We start from the raw sequence: 26,250 nt of genomic DNA on the forward strand, positions 1-26,250 counted from the left end.
GGGGGCGAAAGGCCTTCGCCTGCCCTCCCCTGGCCCCTCAGCAAACAAAAAGAGAGAGAGAGAGAAGGAAGGAAAAGAAGGGAAAGGGTAAGAAGAGAGAAGAGGAAAGGAGGAAGAAAAGAAAAGAAGAGATAGCAGTTGCAATTTTCCTGCAAACAAGATGTGGATCTCGGAGAAAGGCCTTTGCCTTTGCCGCAAAAGTGCAAGTAAGAAGTAGAGAGTGGGAGAGAGAGATAATGAGAGACAGAGAGGATACAGGCGCGTAGCCAGGGAGCGGGGGGGGGGGGGGGGCGGCCGCCCCCCCCAAAAAAAAAAGAGAGAGAGAGAGAGAGAAAGAAGAAAGACAGAGGACGTAGGAAGAAAAAGGATTAAGTGTCGAGAACGGTACAACGAACCGTCTTCTTTCTCTAATAATTTAATGAAAAATCAAAGCTTAATTCAGACAAGGATTAAGAGTCGAGAATGGTACAACGAATCGTCTTCTTTCTCTAATAATTTATTGAAACATCAAAGCTTCCGCGCTTCGCGCGGGAGGGGGGGGGGGGAAACTGAATTCAGACAAGGATTAAGAGTCGAGAATGGTACAATAAATCGTCTTGTTTCTTTAATAATTTAATGAAACATCAAAGGGGGGAACTGAATTCAGACAAGGATTAAGAGTCGAGAAAGTTAAAACGAATCGTCTTCTTTCTCTAATAATTTAATGAAACATCAAAGCTTCCGCGCTTTGCGCGGGAGGGGGGAACTGAATTCAGACAAGGATTAAGAGTCGAGAATGGTACAACGAACCGTCTTCATTCTCTAATAATTTAATGAAACATCAAAGCTTCCGCGCTTCTGGGGAAAACTCCCCCTCCTTGCACCCACCCCCCTAGGGAGCGAGCTTCGCGTGCTCACTACCGCCCCCCTAAAATAACATACTGGCAACGCGCTTGAGAGGATAATAACCCAGGTAGCAAGCCCATGTGGGACCCACATGGGTGCCATTCTCTGAAATGGTATCTTTATTGAGGGTGAAAAAGTTAATAACTTGGAAGGGAGGGGTGCAACCTGCCACACGCTTCTACCTCTTGGTTGCTTTGATCCATTGCCGAAAATATTTTGACACCTATCAACCCCCCCCCCCCCCCCAATCACGGATACAAATCGACACTCCTGATCATTCTACAAATGTATTTATATATTCATTGATTTATTCCTGTTTGATAACAAAAATATGAATATAAACTCATAACAGCAACAAAATTAAATGTTGAAGGAAACTATCTACCTTATCTTGAATACTCTAGCCTCCCCCACTCACTTTCAACCCCATTTTTAATCACTTTTATTTCCCATTTAACTCCTTGGGGTGGGGCCTGTATCACGAGTATTTACTAGTCGTAGTAGTGAGTTGGTTGAAGTACGAAGCCACGTACAAAAGTATAATCGATAACAACAGTTGTGGGGCCGATATCACAAGTATGCCTTCATAGAATAAAGGTTTTAAAGAAAATATTCACTTCTACTTTCAAAAGGACTGGCCCATTTGCTTTAAACAAATTGTAGAGTTATTATTATGTAATTTCAAGAAAAAATGTCAACCACATGATTTACAATGGGTCTAAATATATTGATTTGCCGAGTTGCTTCCTTTTATCAAATATACACGTAAAACAATGGGGGGACAGAATGTGCGGATAGCAAACCGCACGGATCGTCCCTCGGACGATCCGTGCGAGTCACGGACGATCCGCGCGAGCAGAAAACCCGCATATTATGTCTGACGGACAAACGAAACTGGTAGGACAAACGGCGCGGTCACACCGGCCGCTGAATAAGCGGGGGGGGGGGGGGGTGGTAAGAGGACATTTAAACAAACAAAACAAAACAAAAATCGCCGAAGGGGGGGGGGGGTTCTAAAATACACACTTAAAAAAAAAACTAAAGGGGGGTGGGGGTTTAACCCCCAACCCCCCCCCCCCTGCGTACGCGCCTGGCTAGAGGTACCGGTGCCATGAATACCAGTGTCCTAAAGACTTTTTGTCACAACGGGGTACTATGCGGACTGCACACATAGTCCCGATTTCTTGTGTTTACAGTCTTTTCCTCCTATCATAAATTTATGCTGGAAAAAGTCACAGATTTTAAATGATATCCTGGCAAAAAGTATACACCAAATTGCACAAATTGAGTTTACAAATTCGATTTTTCTTCAGCTTTTCAGGGGGACACATCCCCCCTCAGACTCCCCCCGTCCCGCCGTTCAATATTTTCTCACAAATTGCCCCCCCCCCCCCCTCGACGCCGGCTGGATCCGCCCCTGCCTGTTACAGTGTGCAAAAGGCCGGGCCTGGCCTCGCACTGTAAACGCGCAAAAGGCCGAATGCGAGGCCAAACTGGCCGCGCATTTGACCCTGCTCTGGAGGTAGTCTCGGCCGCGGCCTGTCCCCGCAATTTCTCACTATGTCGGGAAAGCCTCCGCAAAGTTTTCAGGTTGTTAAGAACGACCGTTGTTTAAAGAGTATGCATTTAGTTTGAATATGTTAGTAAACCGGTCTATTCCTGACAATTTCATTTCTCAGAGACTTTGTTTACTCTCTCTGCGCCGGTATGTATATATATATATATATATAATTATGTTTATATATATATATATATATATATATATATATACAAGGCTCAAAATAGACTGGGGCGATGGGCGATTCGACCCCCGCGAGCTGCATAATCGCCTCCGTCAGGTTGCTCACAGGGGTGATTCTAAAATCTAAAATCTCCCCGTGGAATTATAACAAATAAAGATTATCTTTTGTGTAATAATTTTGACACAAAAATGAGTTTCAATTTTCAAACCTTAACCAATGAAATGGAACTTAGATTAGCGTGCAAGATTTCTCGCTCGAATTTGTCGGTGTCTAGAGAGTAAAGGTTGACATACTGGACAGAAATGTACGCTTATTCGCCGAAAGATGGCGCTATATCTCCCATCTCTATCTCCCGTCTGTGATTCAGACGGGAGGTACATTATTTTAGAAATTGAGGTACAAAACATAAGATACATTATTTGTAATGTTTATTTTCCAGTTCGAGAAAAAAAGCAGGAACAAATAGATTTTTAAAATCATTTAAGTGTTCGCTTAAATAAATTCAATTTAAACAAATTCCTTATGATAATTGGTGGCGACCGTAATATGATTCGGAATTTTGAATTGGATATTTCAAGTAAAGGGAGTATTAGAGGTCACAAGTTTAATTTATAATTCGAGGATTTCCTTGGAAGGTTTGAAATGCTGGATATATGGAGGAAAAGAAACCTAGATACGATTCAATTTACTTACGGACAAAATAACCCTTTAATTCAAAGTAGGTTAGACTATTTGATAGTTTCAAACGAACTGGAGAAACAAATTGCCGAGTGTAATATAATACCCTCCATAGCTCCTGATCACTCTGCCATCCATCTAGGTTTGCCTTTGGGTGATAATTTTTTTCAGAATATAGGTCCATCTTACTGGAAGTTCAATAATAGTCTGTGTTTAGATGTAGAATATGTTCAATATATGAGAGCAGAAATTAAATCTGTCGTAGATCAGGGGAAGAAAGATATTACAGACGCCAGAGTCCTGTGGGATTTCGTTAAAATGAAAGCTCATGAAAAAACAAAGAAATATTCCAAAGGTAGGGCACAAGAAACGAAGGAAAACCTACGCAAAATACAGAGAGATATTCAGAAGCTTGAACTTTCATTGGTTATTTCTCCAGATAATGATACCTTACAAAATTTAGAGTCAAAGAGAAAGGAACTCAAAGTGTTATATGATCAGAAAGTAGTCGGGTTAAAAGTTAGATCGCGTGCAAAATGGTTTGAAGAAAGTGAAATCAATGAAAATTATTTTAAACAACTGTTGGCATCCAATCAGAAAAAAACATTTATAGACAAATTACAATTAGATGGTAGGAATGAAGAAACATCTGATCCAAAACAAATTTTAAAAGAAATTAAACATTTTTATCATAAACTATACTCAGAAAATGAAAAGATGAATAGGACAGATGATCTCTTTTTTAATATGTCTCACTTAAATATAAGTGAAGCTAGTAAGAAGTCGTGTGATGAGAAAATTACATTTGGGGAATGTACTTCAATGTTAAATAAAATGTCTTTAAACAAATCGCCTGGGAATGACGATTTGTCAGTGGAATTTTATCGCATTTTTTGGCCTGATATAGGGAACCTTGTTTTGGACTCCTTCAATGCCTCCTTTGAGAAGGGTGAATTGTCCACCACACAAAAACAGGGTGTAATAACGGTAATAAAAAAAGAAGATAAAAACCCTTTATATATTCGCAATTACAGACCAATTACCCTCCTTAATGTAGATTATAAACTTTTGTCTAAAGTGTTGGCGGAAAAAATAAAGAATGTATTGGAAGAGGTGATACATGTAGACCAAGTTGGATTTTTGCCTGGTAGGAATATAGGAGAAGCGGTGAGAATTATTGACGATGTCATATTTTACACACAGGTATACAAGGTACAGGGTTTTCTAGTATTAAACAGTTGATTTCGAGAAAGCTTTTGACACTGTCTCACACTCATATATGAATTTCTTACTGAAAAAATATGGTTTCGGCTCATATTTTTGTAGATGGATAGAAGTATTGTACAAAAATGTAGTTAGCTGTGTCATGAATGGGGGCTTTTCCACAGGCTATTTTGAAATAGGCAGGGGAGTAAGACAAGGAGATCCCTTAAGTCCATATTAATTCTTGTTAATCATAGAAATATTAGCGGTGGTTATTCGCAATGAACAAAAATTAAAAGGTATTTTGATAGGCAATATACAGACGAAGATAGTAATGTATGCGGACGACTGTTCAATTTTTTTGAAAGACACAGAAGACATGAAAATCTTAGAAAAAATATTAGATTCCTTCTCTCAGGTATCTGGATTAAAAATTAATAGGAACAAAACACAAATTATGAAGCTTGGTTCTTCTGGTCACAGTAATGAAAATGTGACCGGTATAACATTGGGTAAGATGGTTTCTCTGGTAAAAGTTCTTGGAATATACTTTTCCTTGAATATTAATGTTAAAGAAGAAATGAATTATAAGGAAATACTGAGCAAAATAAAAATATTGTTAGGGTGTTGGAAGCAACGGGATTTAACACTTTTTGGGAAAATTCAATTGGTTAAAGTTTTTGCAATCTTTAAATTACTATATGTGTCTTCTATAATTTCAGTACCACCAAGTGTTTTCAAGGAAAGTGAAAAGATATGTTTTAATTTTATATGGAATGGACATGATAAGATAAAAAGGAATATTTTATATTTGAACTATGATAAAGGGGGTTTAAAAATGTTGAATTTCAAGTACATGATCTATGCACAGCGTGTAGTCTGGATTAAGAAACTGCTTGGTGGCAATAATGACATGAAATGGAAACAATTTTCGAATATATATTCAGAACGGTAGGAGGAAAGTTAATATTTCTTTGCAATTATAACCCCCCAAAAATCAATATTAAGGCACCTAATATATACTTGGATTTTTTGAACATCTGGAAATATCTAAAGGAGAAGGAATATATTGTAAAAGAAACACATAATGAAAATCAAATTATCTTTAACAATACTTTTATTGAAGGTAGGATAATTCCTTTTAATGCAAAATTATTTCATGTGAACATTTTTCAAGTTAAACATTTGACGGACGCAGAAGGTGATATGAGATCAGGGGACTATTTCATAAGGAAAGGTCTCAATGTAGACGATCTGTTTTTTTTTAATGATCTATACACCAAATTGCCAGCTGCCTGGAAGATTAAGAGAATTTGCAGAGGGAGAGATGATACTCTAAATGACACTGTTGATCTTTCCAACATTAACTTTATCATTAACAAAACAGTGTATTCTTTTGAGTCTGTCTCTTCCAAAATGCTCTATAACATTTTTATTGCTATAATACAAGATGCATTTGCTTTTAAACATCCAGAGGTAATAGCTTTAAATCTAGATAATAATAATAATAATAATATGGATATTTATATAGCGCCGGTATCCGCCAGGCTCTGACGCTCATGGCGCTGTACATACATGTATTACTATCACAAAATATAACATTCTTAACTAAAATAAAATAAAATAAGTCGGAAACTACAACATGTTTCTCAATCCCCAGATTTTCCACTCTAGATGGGAAGTTAAGGGAATTTCAGTATAAACTTTTACATAACATCATATTTTGTAATGATAAATTGTATCTTTTTGGATTAACACAGTCAAATTTATGTTCCTTTTGTAGAAAAGAAGTAGAAACCTATCGTCATATCTTCTTTGAATTTTCTGAAGGTTCCAGAATATGGAATGAGATGGGAAACAGTTTAAAGATGTTTCAGTTTCTTAATATGCAATGGATTGATGTGTTGCTTGGTTTCAGAAAAAATATGAAAGATAATATTTTGTTAAATCATGTATTGATCTTGGTCAAATATAAAATTTACAGTTATCGTAAAAAAGGAAAGTTCCCAACTAGTAAAGAAATATGTAAGGCTGTAGAGAACTCAAAAAAAGTTGAACATGAAAAAGCAAAATTAAAGGACAAACTGCCAATACATTATCAAAAATGAGAAAATTTTACCCCTTAAGGCAGGGGAACTGATTGTATATATATTGTAATTCCTGTTTCCTGTTCACTCCCTCACTTTCTCATCGATCCGGACACTTATCTGCTATCGTGTTTGCTTGTTTTTTATATTTTATATTGTTATTTTTTTTAATAAAGGTATAGTTAAAGACCTCCACTGATACAAGACCCTTATATAGTTATAATGAAAAATGCACCATATCATTATATGTAAATATAACAAATTTGGTTATCATGGATTATGAAGCAGCACCTTCACCTTATACTTTTTGTTTATATAAGACAATCTTTGTTCAGATTGCTTAATTTATATTGAACTAATTAATTTGCTTATTATGTTGTAAAAAATGTTCCTTTTTATAATGTTGTATCCAAGTATTACCGTCACCTTTTCCTTTTTTAAAGGATTTGGAGCACATTCTGGACACTTGTTTTGAATCTGTAATATATTAGTTTGGATACAAATGGAAAATATTTTTAAAATATGTCTGTGTTTATAATGTATGAGACAATGTACTACATGTATGTTTATACTGTAAGAAAAATTGTGTTTTTGTATAATTATGAAGATCTGAATAAAGGCAAACAATCTTTTTAAAAAAAAATGAAAAAAATTACGGATACAACGGAAGCTCGCAGTGCAATGCGAGGGTTGGGTTCAGCGGGCAGAGCCCCGGAAACTCAGGGGTTTAGGCATTTAATTACGGGCGGATGAGCATATTTTGATACCTTATTTGTGACACTGATGAGTCACGATTTGGCGTGGGGTCCAGGGGACGGAGCCCCCGGAAGCTCAGGGGTTTTGGGCAATAAATTACGGTCAGATGAGCATTTTTTGACACCTTATTATTCTGTGACATAGGCAGGTCACTATTCTTTCTTTCTTTCTTAATGAATTTGCCATTTTCCAACAAACGCATAAAAAAGTATAATTTACTAAACATTGAGGAAAAATCTTGGAAATCATTTGTAAATCACCGGTATCGAATTATAAATAAACCACGTTTGAATTATATTTGGGGGGCATCTGTCACCCCCAAGCCCCCTCCCTCCCCCCCCCATCAGTACGCCAGTGGCCCCCCCCCCGATCTACACCTTGTTGGCGGGAAAAATCGCAACTGATCTCCCCTACCTTTCTTCTTTTCTTTTTTCTTTCCCTTTCTCTCCTCTTTTCCTTTCCTTTCCATTCCTTCTCTCTGTTTTAGGTTTGCTGGGGGAGGCAAGGGCCTCCCCCCCCCGATCTACACGTTGTTGGCAGGATTAATCGCAACTGTTCTCCCCTTCTTTTCACCTGTTTTTTTCTTCTTCCTCTTTTGGTTTCCCCTTTTAGCTCTCCTCTTTCCCTTTCCCTTCCTTCCCCCCTTTTTTTTGGAGGGGGAGGCAAGGTTCTTTTGGCCCCCCAAACTACAACTTGTTAGTGGGAAAATTGAAACCGATATCCCCCTTCTTTTCTTTTCTTTTCTTCTTCCTCTTGTTTTCTTTCCCTTTATCTCCTCTTTTCCTTTTTTCTTTCCCTTTTCTTCCTTCTCTCTTATTTTTTGATGGGGGGGGGGGGGAGGGGGAGGTAAAAGCTGGGAGGCAAGGCCCTTTCGGGCCCTCCCCTCCCCCTCCGATCTCCTTCTTTCCCCCTTTTCTTTTCATTTCCTCTTCTTTCTTTCCCTTCTCTCCCCTTTCCCTTCTTTTCCTTCTCTCTCTCTCTCTCTCTCCTTTTTTTTGCAGGTGGGGGGGGGGGGGGGGGAGCCAAGGCCTGCTCCAACCCTGGATCCGCGCCTGGGCTTACTGCGCCGTTAGTACCGGTACGTTTGTGCACGCTGCCGCCCCATATCTGTTGGCGCTGGAGGCGATCGCGCAAGGGCTGAAATATGGTCATGGATAAGTTTTTCGTTGTGAAAAGCTTGAATCCTCTGACATTTAGTGATTCCAAAAGACCAGCAAATAATGAACCTCGACCAGTAAATCAATATAAAGAGGAAGAGGAAGACCAAAGATATTGTTGAAGGATATGGTAACGGATCTACGGAGGGGGGGGGGGGGTGGGGTTAGGGGATTTAACCCGCACCCCACCCCTGGCCTTGGGCTGCCAAGTGAAAATGTGATGTGCATAGATAAACCCCATGTGTCCAGACCCACCCAGTATTAGTAGATATTTTTTAAATATTTTAAACATCATTACGGGGGTTCAAAATGGCAACAACAAAAAAAACGCCTATTTTTTTTTTGTGTCCCAAAATTTGAAAATTGGGCCGATCGATATTTCGTTTCGTTTCGTAAGGTCGGCTTTTTGGGTCACCCAATACCACAATTTTTTTTTTTTAAATTAAAAAAAAAAAGGGGGGGGGGGTTCCTCCAAAACACACACATAAAAGTTCAAGGGGGGGGGTTTAACCCCCCCCCCACCCCCTGCGTACGCGCCTGGTCAGTCTATAGACTGAGATGACACGTTTTATCAAGGATATTTATGCACATGTATTATAGTAGGATGTGCTGTTTCATCTATTTATCATAGATGTGAAATGCCTTATATGCACTTTACTCGGTCAACTGACTAATTTGATGATTTCGGGGGAAATACTACTGCATTACTATAATTTTATTATTCCTAATCGCCAACAAAGTCGTTGAATCATAAAATAATGCTCTAGACTTCCGTGGATATCAAAATCTCTGTTGAAGTGTATTAACAGAAGAAAAAATATATTCCACAAATATGAAAACCAGCCAAACGGTTTTTGAATTTAATTGTAAATACTCTCGCTAAAAGCCAGTTTACATAAATCAAATTAACTTGTTTTTCAGGAGCTTGCGATCATCCATATCAAACGAAAGTTTGAGGATATAAGGATATAAGCATCTGACATATATCAAAGTACTGAGAAAGCAGAATTGGAGTAAAATAATGGAACGAGACTATGAAAATACTCATAACAGTTTGAACATGTTTTTGTAATAACATTTCATGTTTTGTACTAATTCAAGAAGAATTGTAAAAGTTATACCATTTCGTATTAAAGGTAATGCAAAGTTTAGGGAAATTTTGACAATTGGATTGATAGTATTTTTTTAAAATAATGTCGATATATTTGAATGCCCCTGCGGGTGTATTATAAGCACTAGAAAATTTAGCCCCTAAAACACTTCTGCTTTCGAGAAATTGAATAATCACAAATTTACCGGTGCTCCCAGTAAATTTCAAATATTTCAAATAGCGCCTAAGGCCATTCCATGGTAGCTGCGATCATGAAAATCTCAGAATATGCAGTTCTGATATAAAGTTTCCAAACGGGAGTAGCAAATCGGTCTGTTGTAGTCAAGAACAATTGTTTTAGAGCTAAAGTAATATCAGTCTTGAGAGGGCGCTATACAACATAAGGAGTTTATTATTTACAATTTCATTAATTTAGACTCGGTTTCAACCGCGACAACGATCATTGAATATTGTAAAATCGCATAGGCTTCTAATATGTTCATTTCAACCAAATTCATGACCCCTTACCCAAATTTTATAATACCTTTAATAAACTATTGCAAGTGTAACAGACCGAACACTGGGCAAGTAGTGTCACCTGTGAATTATCCGTATGAAATATTTATATCATTGTGTGAAAAGTTAGCCAGACTCTTGGCATGCAAGCAGTGGCGTAGACAGGTTCGTACACCTGGGGGGATGACTCAGGGGCGGATCTAGCTTTTTGCTAAGGGGGGGGGTTGACCAAAATAATGACGATGCGGAGCATCGTCCACGAGCCGCGAAGCGGCGAGCCGATTTTTTTTGGGGTGTTTATTTGAACCCCGTAAGTGATGTTTTCCTGGCATCTATTAACACAATGGAGACCATAAAAAGCAGTGCATGATAACGTCTTTTTAAATCAAGTAACAGTTAAATACACAGTTATATCCAGAGTTATCATATGTTTGGTTAAGTTACCAGATGAGTTGAATATCTTCTCACAATATTTGCACTTGAAAGGGTTTCTCTCCAGCGTGCGTTCTTTTTTCTTTCTTTTTTTTTTTTTTTTCTTCTTTTTTTTCCCTTTTTTTGTTTGTTTGTTTTTTGGGGCCGCCCAAGGGGGGTTTAAACCCCCTAAACCACCCCCCCCCCCCACCCCCGTAGATCCGCGCCTGTTTAATCTTGTGGTTATCTTGTGGTTTCCAAACCACAAGATAACCACAAAATACTTGTAAGATTTTCTTTTTTTTACCGTCTGAATTGGCTTTCACCGTGTGAATGCGGCTAATAACAATAAACACAATTACAATAATGATGAGGATTATTATTATCATCATCATAATTATTATTATTATTAATATTATAATTGTTATCATTATTATTATTACTATTATTATCATCATTATGACTTATTAAGTAAGCAAATATCATTCCCCAAAACCTGGGGGGGGGGATGATTGTACATGCCATCCCCCCACCTTGTGAGGTGGGGGGGATGCATCCCCCTCATCCTCCCCGTTGTCTACGCCCCTGCATGCAAGTAGAAAAACGAGTCCACTTGGGAACTCCGAAGCCACTGTGCAATGTTCGTCGGGTGCGGGAAGGGGTGATTCCGGACACATTTTAGGTTTTGTTTACCTGCCTCTACACGCAGGGGTATGGGTGCCAGTTAAGGCCAAGTCATAGCAATATCATATTTTACATTATCAGTGAACCCTCAGGCTAAAATAAACATCATAAGTGAATCCTACTCCCTTCACGGCTTCAGAAGCTAGAAATACACCTATTATGCATCATCACGGAACATTGGGTTAACAAGTTTATGCAAATTGCCCAACATTGCCCGAATGTTGAATTTGCTTTCTAACGGCATGAGATCACGAATCCTCACCACGATCATGTACAGCAACAACAACAACAACAAATCTTCAACGGAAAGACATTGTTTAGGTTAATTTAATGCAAAGTCCACTATCCTACAGGGTATTTTTATTTATTTATTTATATATATATATATATATATTTTTTTTTTTTTTTTTTTTTTTTTTTTTGGGGGGGGGGGGGATCGCTTCGAACAAGATGATGTTCCAAACATTACAAGATAATAAAACAAGAGTCTTATCCTTGCCCAGGTATAGACTTAAGAAACTTAGAACATGCTAATGTGGGTATAGTCCACCTTCCAAATATATAAACCAACTCGTAATCTTCGTTCAGCAACCGACATCTATTTAAACTTTTCATTCCCAAATCTAGACTCTCAGCAGCTGAAAAACGTTTTGAAGTAGCTGCATCAAAGACTTGAAACAGCATCCCTCTTTCAATAAGGAAAATTACTTGTCTTGCCACCTTCAAAAGATCCCTCAAAACTCACCCTTTTCCTCAATGATCTATGTGATATACTGTACATTTTTGTCCTCTTTTCATATACTTGTATATGTAAGCTCTATGGTACTTATTGTTTTTAGCGCTCCTAAATATTCGATATTATTGTTACTATTTATTCTCATCATTCTCACAATAGTAATAACATTTAGTCAAATTGTTTATGATATTTACTAAAGATTAGGGTTTCTGCAATATTCTATTCCGTTAATTGAGCTTATACAATGGCTATTGCTTGGATGAACAGAATTTAGAGGTAACGAGTCAAAAAATAATATATTATACTCACTGTTTGGCTAGATCCTGCTACATGCGAAATGAATTGTAGAATGAGGCGTCAAGTCCTCTCCTCAGAAATATTTATCCAATTATAGCTGAGCTAAAAGGATTCACACATATTCTTACACAGTTCAAAGTAAAGTAACTGGCAACAAGCGACATGGCAGTTCTCTCCTAGAACGTGTAATAAAAGCGTTTACAAATTCTGTTTGGCAAGATAAGAGCAGAGTTGTATCTGTGCCATGAATCCAGTTTGACAGATGCCAAAACATGCAGTGTCTCGAGGAAAATGATCTAGAAATCAGTCTTATGCAAATTCACTTTGCACAAATGTGCTTCGTTCCACTCAGATTATTTTCATGTAGATGTGACTGATATCCCGTATCAAATGAAGAGCATAGTGTGCGTGAGTCCGTATTTCACAGTTTCGTGACATCAAGCAGGTACATGTACCTGGTGCATGTCAGTCGAATCACGTGGTCCAAAAACGAAACCAGAGGAAAATACGCTAAAACAATTAGAGTTAACCAGACAAAGTAATTCATGTCTCTCACTCAGTGAGTCGGTCCCAATAAGGATTTGTGATTCAAATCAAGTCATGTCGTAAAGTGGTATGGGGAAGCCTAACAAGCCTCGGTCACAAATGCCATTCGAACTGCTACGAACCCCATGAAAATTCGGGAAGACAATAGAAAAACAGGGAGATTCGTACGAACGTATCGTTCGTACGAACCTTGTTGTTGTTTGTTGTTGTTTTAGTCTTAAGGGCGTGTGTCATTCAATTATGAATATTTACACCGAATTCAAGTTTTTTAATAATTTTAAATGGAAGCAGTAAAAAGGAGGGAAAAAAAAATCGACGCTGTTCAATTTTTCGTATTTGTGACCGTAGCTTTGTGACCGTAGCTTTAGTCTCTCCCAAGGCCGAAAACACTCTTTTTTTTGGGGGGGGGGGCTCCAATATATATCAACTGCCATCGCTTTTGAGGACATTCCCCATAATTCAGTAATTGAAATCTGGTGTACTAGCGAATCTAGATAATTCCAAATCTTCGGTTGCAAATGTAGACACGTTATTTTCTTTTTTGTTAAGGGTATGTCAGGCTTTACTTTCTCAATCAGTAATTGACTATGTTTAATTTTCGTGTTAATATTATTGCGTAAAGTGTTTATTTATCGTTATCTATATCTTAGAAAATGTATACTGAAATCAGGAATATACAACTTAACGATAATTTCCCACAATGTTCTAGGAGTCATTTTTGAAATTCGAATGAATATGATAAAAAGAATAACATATCGAAGCGTAATGAAGACCTAGGTGTGGGTATGTGTGTGTGTGTGCGGGTGTGTGTGTGTGTGTGTGTGAATGTGCGTGCGTGCGTGTGTGTGTGTGTTCTTTTGCAAGGGGTGTTTGGGTTGGGTAGTAAGGGAAGTAAGAGTTTAAATTTTAGTTTCTAATTCGATGCATTTTGTAGCGGTGTTTGGTTCATTTAATGCTATGTCTGGATAAATAATGAAGTATAGTTGTGAAGGCTCTCGGCTTTAATAAGAGGAATCACGGGTTCAATCCTTGATCCATAAAATTATATAATCTAAAGCAATTGTAAGAGCAATTTTTTTCAGCTTCACCCAAATTTAAAGTTGATATAATTTTGTTTCTTATTCAAGATCTTTTGAGTCTTTTTAGGATTGTTTTTTCCTCATTTTAAGATGTATTTTTTCACACTGTTACCTCAAAAATCTTTAAAATCTTTGCTCACTTGCTTCACTCACTCGCAAATAAATATTCAGTACACCCAACTGTAAAGTATGATGCTTAAGCAGTATCTTAGACCATGTAAAAGTAGAAACAAACAATTAAATCATTCGTGATAATCTAATCACAATATAGGGGTATAAAGGCCTACCAATGTCACAAATTTGTATAGTTTATATGGTGCCCCCCCCCCCACTTTTAAAGACACTTCGCTCCCCCTGACAGTGGGAAATGATGGTAAAAAAAGTGCACTTTTCAAAGGGCGATTATTTAATAGAAAAAAGGGACATTAATCAAAGAAATTAACGGAACTCATCTTCTTAAAGCCCCACTGTCCTATTTGTAGCTACTTGCTCCCTCTGTATAGAAAACATCCCCCATCGGTGCCTGTTGGTCCCCCATGATCCTCTTTTTCTTATGTTAGTTGAAAGCTGAGTTAATGAGATAGCCACCTGTCAGTGACCTCGCTGTGTGGCCTAATCCCCTCTGGCCCAGTAGTATTGACGGTCTTTAATAGGGAGCATATGTTAAGGGTGAAAAGGGGGATTTTAAGGAACAGGTAAAGAGTAAATAATTAGAAGGAAAAAAAAGTGAGACTAATCAGAAGGGCAAAAGTCACTTATTTGAAAGGATAATGAGCACTCATCATACCAAAAAAGGGCTACCATCAGAGATGAAAAGGGACACTCTACCACAAATCCTCAAGCATTGAGCAGAGTTTAGCTCTGTCAGTCTCTGGCTGCATCAAATCAGCAAAGTAGAGCCTTTGCCGGATGCCCTCAGTATCAATATGCAGACACTGTTACGTACAGCGACTGGCAAGGCTTTGTGTGTGAAAACTATCAGGACATCTAGCACAAGTAGGCCTGCACTAAAGGTAGTATACTTTGTTTGCGAGATCATGTTTTGGGACTTTGGTCATATTTTCACAAAGTAGGCCTAGGCCGAATACGAGGTGGGTGTTATTTCCTGTTATGTTGAACTCTCATGATCTTTCTTTCCTCATCCAGAAGTAGAGGTCACCTCTGATGATCTAGGGAACAGAGTCTACAAAAGTCCCAGCGAACTATTAAAAAGAAATATATAAAAAAAGAGAGAGATATTGAGAGAGGAAGGGTGGGGGGAGAGAGAGAGAGAAGGGAGGAGGGGAGAGAGAGAAAGAGAAAGAGAGGGAGAGTGAGAGTGGGGGAGATCGAGAGAGGGTCACAGAGAGAAAGAGAGAAAGGAAATTTAATGTACCATGTTCGCTGTTAGAATGCTAAATGACGTCAACATAGTGCCAATCAAAGGAAAACAATTGAATTTGATTCAGTTAGGTAATATTTGCCGTTGTTGTTTCGTACATGTCTCGTCTATCCCTAATCTGATGTCTCCCATATTTTATTACGTTGTAGCTGAGACTTTACTTTACTTTGAGTACACTCGATTAAATGTTTGATCAAAAGACGGTATCGTGGTCAAAATTCCGATTTAAAGTGAAGACTGCAAAAACTGCCTATATGGTTTCTACTTGTACGTGCAATCTCCCATTGAAATGCACTGGAAATGTACAGTTTGGTGCCCCAGATTTTACTTGATATTATTGGGTAAATAATACCCATGCACTCCCAAGGTAAAATTTCGCGCAACCCCTTCCCGCTTCCCCCGACACTACCACCGCTGTACCAGCGTTTGTCGATTTCCGGATCTGCTAGGACAAAGACTACCTTCATATCAATTATTCATCCAAGTTTTCTCATGTACATTGATCAGATAATAGAATTGTATCAAATAGGGATGATAACCTCTGATTTCTTGTTTCGAATAGTCATTAAGTGTACTGAAAGGTAATGTGGTAGAAAAACATAAAGATTACGAAATGCACTTTCAGCTTTTATTTCCTGATATTATTTCCTGATATTCTTCACAGAATAACGCGATGATCAATATCTCTAGCATCCGTTGTGAAAGGTTTTAAATTTCCTGCGGGTATAGGGATATGATTCTTAGGCTAAACAAAACAAAATCATTTGGTTGTCCTCGACCGCCCACTCGTCATTTTCGGGCCGCTCGTATTTTTTTTTTTTTTTTTTTCATTTAATTTTTTTTGGGGAGCAATCTTAAATGCCAAACATACCATTTTATGCATTTGCAAGGATCAAAATGCGTCCCGTTGCCAGTTTTGTCTTTTCAGTACGCAATTAGGTATTTATTAGACTTGCCATTTTTATTTTTCTATGTCAAAATGCCGTTCATTCAAATCAGGTTCTGAGCATTCTTAAACTCATTTTAAATCCCATCTGTATTAGTTTACAGGAGGGATTAGACCACCCTGCAAGGTCACTGGACAGGTGGTTATCTCATCAAATTAGCTCTCAGTTAATATAAGATAAAGAGGATCATGGAGGACCAATGGTCACCGATTAGGCATTGTTTGCTACATAGAGGGCGCAAGTAGCTATAAGTAGTACAATGGAGATTTAAAAGGTGCTGTATTTCAAAGCCCAAAATACTTTCTGTGTTGGTCTTGATCTTGATATTCATTGTACATTAAACTAGTCTTTTAACATATTAAAGTGTTTTATAGACTTTGTTTGTTTAAATGCTTGTCAATACCAATGATTTTTTTTTTATGGAAAAAAAAAAATTAAAACAACAAAAAATGGGGGAAAAAAAAAAAAAAAGACACACAAAATGAAGTTAAAACAAAAAAAAAATCCGCCCGCCCGCCCCTACTCCAGAAAAGCAATCGAGGGCAACCAAACAATTTTTTTTTTGGCCTTACCGTAGTTTTAAATACTCATTTTTTCAATGATTTAGTATATTCCTTGGAAGAGGATCTCAAGTATGCTTTCAGCACGCACCTTGCCTGTCGGAGCATGCTGTACACCAGCTTTGCTCCATCCCATGAACTATGAACAGTAATATCACGAATAATGTCCTATTACATTATTATTTAATTGATCCGTATCTTTAAAAAGTGATATATAGAAATGTAACGTTCACTTGCAAAATGCATAATAGGTATCATCAACACTATATACATCGGATATACGAGGTCAAGGGGAAATGGAACGAGGAGAAAAGGTGACGGTAAGAGAGAGAGAGGGAGAGAGAGAGACAGAGAGGGAGAGAGAGACAGAGAGAGAAAAGACCGATAGAGAAATGAGAATGATAGAGAGAGAGAGGGAGAGAGAGAGAGAGCAAAGCAAAGAGAAGGAGATAAATGGAGAGAAGGTGAAAGAAAACAATGTATATTCATGGTGCTGCTAAATGAAATGAAATGAAATACTCATAGTAAACGTATTAAATAAGATACATGATTATGCTTTGAAAATCACAAAACAAATTGGCAACTCACTGATGGGTCTGTGACGTCATTGCCTCACTATCCACTAATTATTTTCTTTATATTGATAATACAAATTTCCCATTTCCCCCCCCAAGAATGTTATTTCCTCACACCAGCATCCAAATTTTATCGATAGTAATATGTTTTTGTGAGGATGAATTAATATAGAGTAATTTTTTTCAGTTAAATCCTGAAAAATGCTAATTTTGATTAACTATTTATATAAAAATCAATGATTAGGCCTATGAATATACAATATTTAGAAAAATGTATCAATTCTTCAAAGTTCATAAAATATTTTGTGAAATGTCATGCATGCAATATGATACAAATCAATACTTTCGGCAAAGCCATGGGGAAATCAAGTTTTTGGGGGATAAAAAGGAACATTAATGGGATGAAAATGTATAAGTAATTGATAAATAGTATAGCAATGACGTCACAAACTGATAACCAAATTTGCAATTTGTGTAGGGATTTCCATTGTTCCATACTTTTTCATACTTTTTCGAAAATTCATAACATCCTTATTAATTATCCGATTTTACTCATTTTTGTTTGCTCTTTATCTCTTGTTGTTCAGCATCTATTAAAAGCAAACTATTTTTGGAGTGGACTTATAAGAATCTGATGAGAAATATTTAAGACGGCTTAGATCGAAATCGCGCAGTCTTTGTCCCTCCTTTGAACATAAGGAAGACACCAAAATCGCTGCCTCTGCCAGCGGATGCATTTCCATTGGGCGGCAACACAGATTGCGAAATCTCTAGTTGTATGTGTATTTTGTATAATACTTAATTTATTTGCTTAATTTTTATGGATTTATATCTGATATTTGTACACGCACTATATAGTGAACAGAAAACTATGTTATTAAGTTCCTTGAATACAAGTTGAGTTCCGTGCTCTTCTTTATTCATCTACAGAAGACGATGCAACAGTGAGGTGGCCCATTTGCGACCTAATGCTAGCGGGCACTCAACCAGTGAATGCTCCACAGCAGGAAGTGCATGCTGACATCACAGAGGAAAAACCATACAGACAGGTATTTTCTATCATGCAGAAATAAGCAAGGATATTATCACATCAATCATAGACTACCATTATACTATAGAAGTGCTCAACTTCATTATTACATTCTTTCTGATGCAACCTAAAACACATTTCACTTTTGCAACCTCAAATTTTGATTTGTGGCCCCCTGAACCCCTGAAAATGTAAGAAGGAACACATTAGGAACCACACTTATCTTAGTTCCATAAATTACAGTTCCCCAATGTAAATACAGTATGAAAACAAAAACCTCTATATTTGGCACTGTTGAAGGCATTATGTCACTGTGTTGTCCTTTTGTTAACGCAATAACTTCAGACCAGATTAGGAGAGCATACACAAACTTGGCATGTATGGCTATGTCAGGATGATATGATCAAGTTTTGGGGTAGAAAGATCATTTGTCAAAGTTCATGAAACAATTAGATGCTAATACAACCAGAACCGAAAGAGATATCTCTATCAAACTGGGTATCTTTAAATACGGTTACTGAAGGTTGATGACAAAAATGCTTAATTTTAATATGAAATGTTACTTATTATATTCCTACTACTGTAAAAACCCTCTAAAATGCAAATTTCCTGAAAAAACCCACAAACCACAACTATAAGCTTTTCTTTGAAAGTGGTATGTGTAAAATCTCCCTGCCAATTTTTGAATTCTCCCAACTGTTTTTCCTTGTAAATATGACATAAAACATTGCTTTCAAATCATTCATGACTCAAATGTTTAAAATGGTATAAAGAGTCTATCTATACATGTATACCTTGCTTTGTAACAATTTAAATTTAAATTAACCTTGAATTCAATTTAATTAAAGTAATGAAGTTGGGAGAATTTATAAATGAATCAGATAAGTTTTTCCCCATTTTAATTGTTGGTAATGTTCTGTTTTCACTCGAACTTTCAGATTGTCTTTAATTGTACAGCTAGCATTGAAGTCACTACCTCAGCAGTATTTTTATTTATCTAAACAATGTTACCAGGTCCCTTTAAAGTTAATAAGTCTGAGGCAATTGTGTCATATGGGAAGCCATATATCTCAACTGCAGTTAATTTTGTCTACAAGTTGTAATTAACTTCTTATTATTCAAAGATACATGTATGGATAGTTAATACATGTGCACATATTACACATTAATAATAATAATAGTAATAATAATAATAAATTTATATAGCGCAGCTTTTATACATTTCATTTGTTCAATCACCTGGTTTATGCTTGTCTGTTTGCTCAGGTTCATCTTGGACCCAATGCGAGGAAGGAGACGAGGACAGAAATACTGGAGGGAGATATGGTGGCCACCTACCGCGAGGCGTATAGCACACAATGACCACAGATAGGACAAGGACAAGATGTGGACAAGGTCAGGAAGGATGGCCTTGTACTAGAATGGTTTACAGGGACATTGACAACAAAATGGAAGAAGATGATGGTTGCTGTCACAGGACAGCAGGACTGGAAGCAGGTTTGGGTTGAGACCATTACAAGGGATAGTGTAATTTTCCTTCCTTTCACTCTGACAGTTGGAGACAAACTGCCACTTCAGATAGTGAATGGATTGAAGGAGAAATATAGGGATTATTTGAAGTAGGTTTTTGTTTTATTTTGGGGGTATTCAGGCCTAGTTAAAGCCCTTCTATAGTGTTGGGACCACCCCCCCCCAATTTGATGGCAATATTCCACATAGAGTGCGTACTGACATAGGGTTTTCAATGAACACACAATTCTGCAAGGATTTTCATGACGATAGTGATTGAAGACAAATTTTGGTAATAGAAATAAAGGAATTTCAATTTTTTATCTTTTAAGCATACAACTCAATTTTTAAAAAGGTTTGTTTTTAAATCATCACTGAGATGATATTGATTATTTACTGCTACAGATAACAAATGAACTTTCGAACATTTAGTTTTAAGTAACATATATATGTGATAAATTGTTCGCCCTGAAACTGCACTGAAGTATTTTATTCGGCTCAAGTTCTTTTCTAGAAAATATCAGAGGAGAGACAGACTAATTCCATGTCAACTGTTAATGTAAAACATTTTTTTCCTGTATGAGTATAAATTTATCTCAAATTTTTGTGCACGTGGGATGTAGTCTTTACCCCCCTCCTTCCCCCCCCCCCCCCCATCCCTCACCCCCGCTTATTCACAGGCCGGCTGAGTCGTTGCGAAATTTTTGGCGCGATTTTCAGATTTTAAAACCCCACCTTGGAAAAAATCCTGCGTAAGCCCCTGTAAGTTGGTATAACGCTTATACCATTTAGTGCCCTGTTGGTTGGTATAACGCTTATACCATTTAGTGCCCTGTTGGTTGGTATAACGCTTATACCATTTAGTGCTCTGTAGTATACAAATATACACTGTCTTGAGAGGTTCTAGTTAAAACTATGCGCAAGAGGTGACTTCAATAGTACTATTTGCTGCGGGGTATATTTTTTTTATATCATGCATCAAAAATTTATTTAATTTTTTTTTTTTTAAATCCCATTTTTGGGGAAAAAAATAAAATTTAGAATTAAAAAAAAATGTCAATTTTTATCAAAAAAAGATTTTAAATATTTTGAGTCGTTGCGAAATTTTCGGCGCGATGTTAAGATTTTAACCCCCCCCCCCCCCTTTGAAAAAATCATTTAGTGCCCTGTAGGTTAGTATAACGCTTATACCATTTAGTGCCCTGTAGGTTAGTATAACGCTTATACCATTTAGTGCTCTGTAGATTGGTATAACGCTTATACCATTTAGTGCTCTTTAGATTGGTATAACGCTTATACCATTTAGTGCTCTGTAGATTGGTATAACGCTTATACCATTTAGTGCTCTGTAGATTGGTATAACGCTTATACCATTTAGTGCTCTGTAGTATACAAATATACACTGTCTTGAGAGGTTCTGGTTAAGACTATGCGCAAGAGGTGACTCCAATAGTGCTATTTGCTGAGGGATATATTTGTTTTATATCATGCATCAAATTTTTTTAATTTTTTTTTTGATCCTATTTTTGGGAGAAAAAAAATAATTTAGAATTTAAAAAAAATGTCAATTTTTATCAAAAAAGATTTCAAATATTTTGAGTCGTTGCTAAATTTTCGGCGCTGTAGATTGGTATAACGCTTATACCATTTAGTGCTCTGTAGATTGGTATAACGCTTATACCATTTAGTGCTCTGTAGATTGGTATAACGCTTATACCATTTAGTGCTCTGTAGATTGGTATAACGCTTATACCATTTAGTGCCCTGTAGGTTGGTATAACGCTTATACCATTAGTGCTCTGTAGATTGGTATAACGCTTATACTTTTTAGTGCTCTGTAGATTGGTATAACGCTTATACCATTTAGTGCACTGTAGGTTGGTATAACGCTTATACCGTTTAGTTCTCTGTTGTTTGGTATAACGCTTATACCATTTAGTGCTCAGTTAATAGATGTAGCATTTATCATATCATATCAATGTTGCTATATTAATAAGAGTCATATGTCTTGTAATTTTCTTTTTGTGTTTGTATTTCTGAAATTATCATGTTATTTGTACTAAGCATTTTTTTAAATACTGAATGTCTTGCCTTACAAATAAAAATAAAATTACCAAAACAGATGATTGAATGCCTGTTTTATTATTTGTGGCTTCTGTAATGCATTAACAATTCATGTGTAATTTATTAATTGATGATTTTACAATTCATGAACTTATTTAAGATTAAGCAGAACCATCACTAAAAGGGTAACAATAAATTGATTCTGGCTACTGGTATCTTTCACATAGCCTTGAAGAAAAGTAAAAGAGAAACCCAGAACCAGAAAATTAAACAATTTTGGTGTAAATCTGGATTTCTGCTGTCCAGATTGAAATAATTTGTTGTTAAAGAGAGACAGAGGGGGAGAGGAAAGGGGAGGGAGGGGGGGGGGGAGAGAGGGAGGGAGAGACAGACAGAGAGAGAGAGGGGAGAGGAAGAGGTGATGGAAAGATATAGACAGGGAGAGAGAGAGAGAGAGAGATACAGTGAGAGAGAGACAGACAGAAGCGCGAAGCGTGGAAGCTGTGACGTTTCATTAAATTATTACTCTTAATCCTTGTCTGAATTTATTTTCGCCCCTCCCGCGCGAAACGCGGAAGCTTTGACATGTCATTAAATTATTAGAGAAAGAAGACGATGCGTTGTACCGTTTTTGACTCTTAATCATTGTCTGAATTTTCAAAAATGTTTCTTGGTCCGATGAAAAGTCACAGTTCGTAAGGACAACAAAAAATATTAATACATCTCACCGACTTCAAACTTCTGCGTTGAGAGGATCGAGCAAGAATCCCGACACAGCGGACAGTGGAAGTTACAAACTGATTCAGCCGGTGACGCAGGTTCCAAACTGAGTCACGTCATTCGGATGGTGACGTTTAAAGGTTGGTCCCCAGACGTAAATAGCGAGTTGTAAACCCCCTACCCCCCCCCCCCTAGATCCGCACCTGACGCGAACGGCTCTTCGGTGGGCTTTTTTTTTCTTCCGATTATTGTTTCTGAACTATAACAGCATGAATATGGATATAACATGAATTGTTTTAAAACTTGATGATCAATTTTTGAAATTTGATAAAAAGCCGTTTTGTGGCTTGGTCGAGAGAAGTTGTGCTAGTCATGTAGTCCCGTCTGTATTGTATTGCGTGGCAGGGAATAGGCCATTTTCGTAATGTAATCAAATGTGATACATAAGTCTTTGTAAAGTTCCTCAATACAAATTATTTCATTCACCTGTCTAGTATGCGCAATAGTTAGAATGCAAACTGCAACAACTAATGTATGCAGATTTGATTCTGTCTATTTAAATACTATTATTATTATCAGGTGAATGAAATAGTTTGTATCGAGTACTTGATTCACTTGAGGCGTCATTGAGAACGCCCGTAGATTTGGCTAAAAACCGTTCTGGATTTCAGTACCTCAGCGGTCACCCCGATGTTACTATAGTAGCTTCTCGATTTTGCACACGAACCGCAGAATCTCCGTTTGCAATGAGTTTGCGAAAACTTCCTAATGATCATATCCCAGAAGTAAATATTGAGTTATGTACTGTGTAAAATATTAATTTTGTGTGAATATTTTTGTATGATAACTGGACGATAGTGATTAGACATTAGTAATGCAGAAAGTTCAAAGGATTAGGAGTGTTGAGTGCAATTAATAAGTACTTCTTCTATACTCTGTGATGTTTAAGGAAATATGAGCATGGGTAGTTGCCCTGCCCCCTCCCCTGCACCACCAGGCTAGCCCCTTCCAGCCGCTTGTCATAATCCTGCCCATCATGATGACCAAGACCAAGGGGGGGGGTGGGGGGGGGGTGAGGCACATACATGGATCGCTTCTGAAAGGAATGAGGCACATACATGGATTGCTTCTGAAAGGAATGACATATTTTTAAAAGAATAAAATCTTCCCTAAAGGGACTAGGTAACATTGTTCAGATGGGGGATAGTGGAGCTAAGGTAGTGACTTCAATGTTAAATGTACAACTAGACTTTAATTCGTCACTTAGACGAATTAGGTGATACGTATGATAATGGTTTACATAACGAATAATGCATTACACGATATATTATTTTGTAAAATGCTTCTCCCATTTATATGCTTCTCCCATTATGATCTATTCATATGTCAAGATTAAATTGTGTCTCCTTGATCATCATGGATCTAGGGAAGATAGATTGAAACAATATATGACCTTTGACCCTGTGCAGTAACCAGTTACACATTTGACTCTAATTTACATCATGAAGAACACCTTTTGACGATTTTATCTTATTCAAAGAAATGAAAATGTAATTGATAAATGATTATCATCATTATGATAATGATGATCATGATGATAATGATCATGATCATGAGCGCGATCATGACATCTTATTGAAAAAATGAGGGTTGATTTAGATAGCATATAGTCTCAGCTACAACTTACTCAAAAGTCAACGAAATCCAAGCAGAAATAACGGCGATATTGCTCGCAAAAGACAGGAATGTAGACTCCAGATTTGAGAAAAAGTCATCTCCCATAGAGATTACACGCAAAAAGTAATGGATTAAGTGAAAATAGGGTAATAATAAAGTAAAAAGGGTTGTTTGTGACATTATTTGCGATTCTACGTGTTTTAATAATCAAAGGAGATGGTACAGTGAAGGTCAAAAGGAAAAAAAAGTGAAGAAACAAATTGTTGGAGACACCCGGACTCGAACCAGGGATCTCGAGATTGGAAGTCAAGTGCGTTACCGATATACCAAAACATTTCCCATAGCGATTACACGTAAACGGGAAATGGAATTCTGAAATCCTACTTTGCAAGTGAAATATGAGCATGATCCCGGCATCTAATCGAAAAATAAAGGGCGCACTTGTGATAGCTCATTGTCTCAGCTACAACATATCCGAAGTTCAGCGAAAACGAAGCTAAAACAACAGAGATTTTGCTCGCGAAAGACAGGAGTGTAGAATCCAGTTTTGAGAAAAAGTCATGTCCCATAGAGAATACACGTAAAATGTGAAAAATTGACATGCCTTCTTTAATTGCAAAAATACGCCATGATGCCTTTGTCAAAATGGAAAATTGTGGAATATTTATCTGTAGAAAATTGTCTCAGGTAGAACATATCAAAATTTAAAAGAAAATCAATCAATATTTACAGAGATACAATCAATTTTCCAAAATTATGCTGACGTCATAATATGCAAATTGAAATTTTGAGTTTGGAGGCCATTATGATGACGTTATGAGTTAATTGAGGGTCAAATGAGACATGAAATCATATCTCCAACTTATAACCTATCTAAATATGAAAAAATATTGGGAGTTTCTATCTATTCTGAAGAGTTACAAAGAATTTTGTATAGACATGTTTTTGCTCATGTATTGTGGATAAAGATAACGCAGGTCCGCGCGCGCTGTCAACTTTGACGGACGCTCATTGCGTTATTAAAAGGTGAACAAGTTATCAAAATGCTTGGAAAGATGTACCAAATATAATGATAGAGAACATTCGGCGATTCTATGTTGCAAAATGCTAGTACGCGCAAAAAACGCGCGCGCATGCGCGTTTGCGTGATTTTTTGTCAAATGCTCCATATGGCCTGAAACGTATGCAAAAAAAATTTGGGATGATTTGGAGCATTTTAATTTTTTTCGCGCGCGTAAACGCGCGTACGAACGCGCACGCGCGCATTTGCGCACGTTTATTGATCTGAAATTGACCGGATGGATATTGATCTTCTTCCTGATAAATATGAATGAAAAATTCCTTTCCGTTATGAAGATATGATCATAAGTTTATTTTCACAAAATGGCGCCTGGATGACGTCACGATAATTTTGAGTCTTTGAAAAGTCACGCAGTTCTAAGTTAGACTAAGATCTATCATCATGGCAAGTTTCATGATAATGGCTTTATTCAGTCTTGAGATATCCTGCGAACAAATTCGAGGAAGAATAATAATAAATAAACTAGACTTTAATTCGTCACTTAGACGAATTAGGTGATACGTATGATAATGGTTTACATAACGAATAATGCATTACACGATATATTATTTTGTAAAATGCTTCTCCCATTATGATCTATTCATATGTCAAGATTAAATTGTGTCTCCTTGATCATCATGGATCTAGGGAAGATAGATTGAAACAATATATGACCTTTGACCCTGTGCAGTAACCAGTTACACATTTGACTCTAATTTACATCATGAAGAATACCTTTTGACGATTTTATCTTATTCAAAGAAATGAAAATGTAATTGATAAATGATTAGCATCATTATGATAATGATGACTGTGATGATCATGATCATGATCATGAGCGCGATCATGACATCTTATTG

At 37.0% G+C, this 26,250-nt stretch overlaps 1 protein-coding gene and 1 long non-coding RNA gene across 2 annotated transcripts in view; one reads left to right on the forward strand and one right to left on the reverse strand.

Moving 5' to 3' along the window:
* LOC105446137 (NACHT, LRR and PYD domains-containing protein 5-like) overlaps nucleotides 1-12,666 on the reverse strand; it is a 38,018-nt gene extending 25,352 nt beyond the window's left edge. Inside the window, exon 1 of the mRNA XM_030986765.1 lies at nucleotides 12,255-12,666. The gene's annotated coding sequence lies outside the window, so the exon portion shown is untranslated. The remainder of the gene's footprint in view (nucleotides 1-12,254) is intronic.
* Nucleotides 12,667-18,286: 5,620 nt separating this feature from the next.
* On the forward strand, nucleotides 18,287-19,761 carry LOC105437466. The gene is made up of 2 exons (XR_970618.2): nucleotides 18,287-18,379; nucleotides 19,627-19,761. It is a non-coding gene; the product is annotated as an uncharacterized LOC105437466 (long non-coding RNA).
* The last annotated feature ends 6,489 nt before the right edge of the window (nucleotides 19,762-26,250 follow it).

This window comes from Strongylocentrotus purpuratus, unplaced genomic scaffold (assembly GCF_000002235.5).
Source record: "Strongylocentrotus purpuratus isolate Spur 01 unplaced genomic scaffold, Spur_5.0 spur5_scaffold_16, whole genome shotgun sequence".
Taxonomy (NCBI): Eukaryota; Metazoa; Echinodermata; class Echinoidea; order Camarodonta; family Strongylocentrotidae; genus Strongylocentrotus; species Strongylocentrotus purpuratus.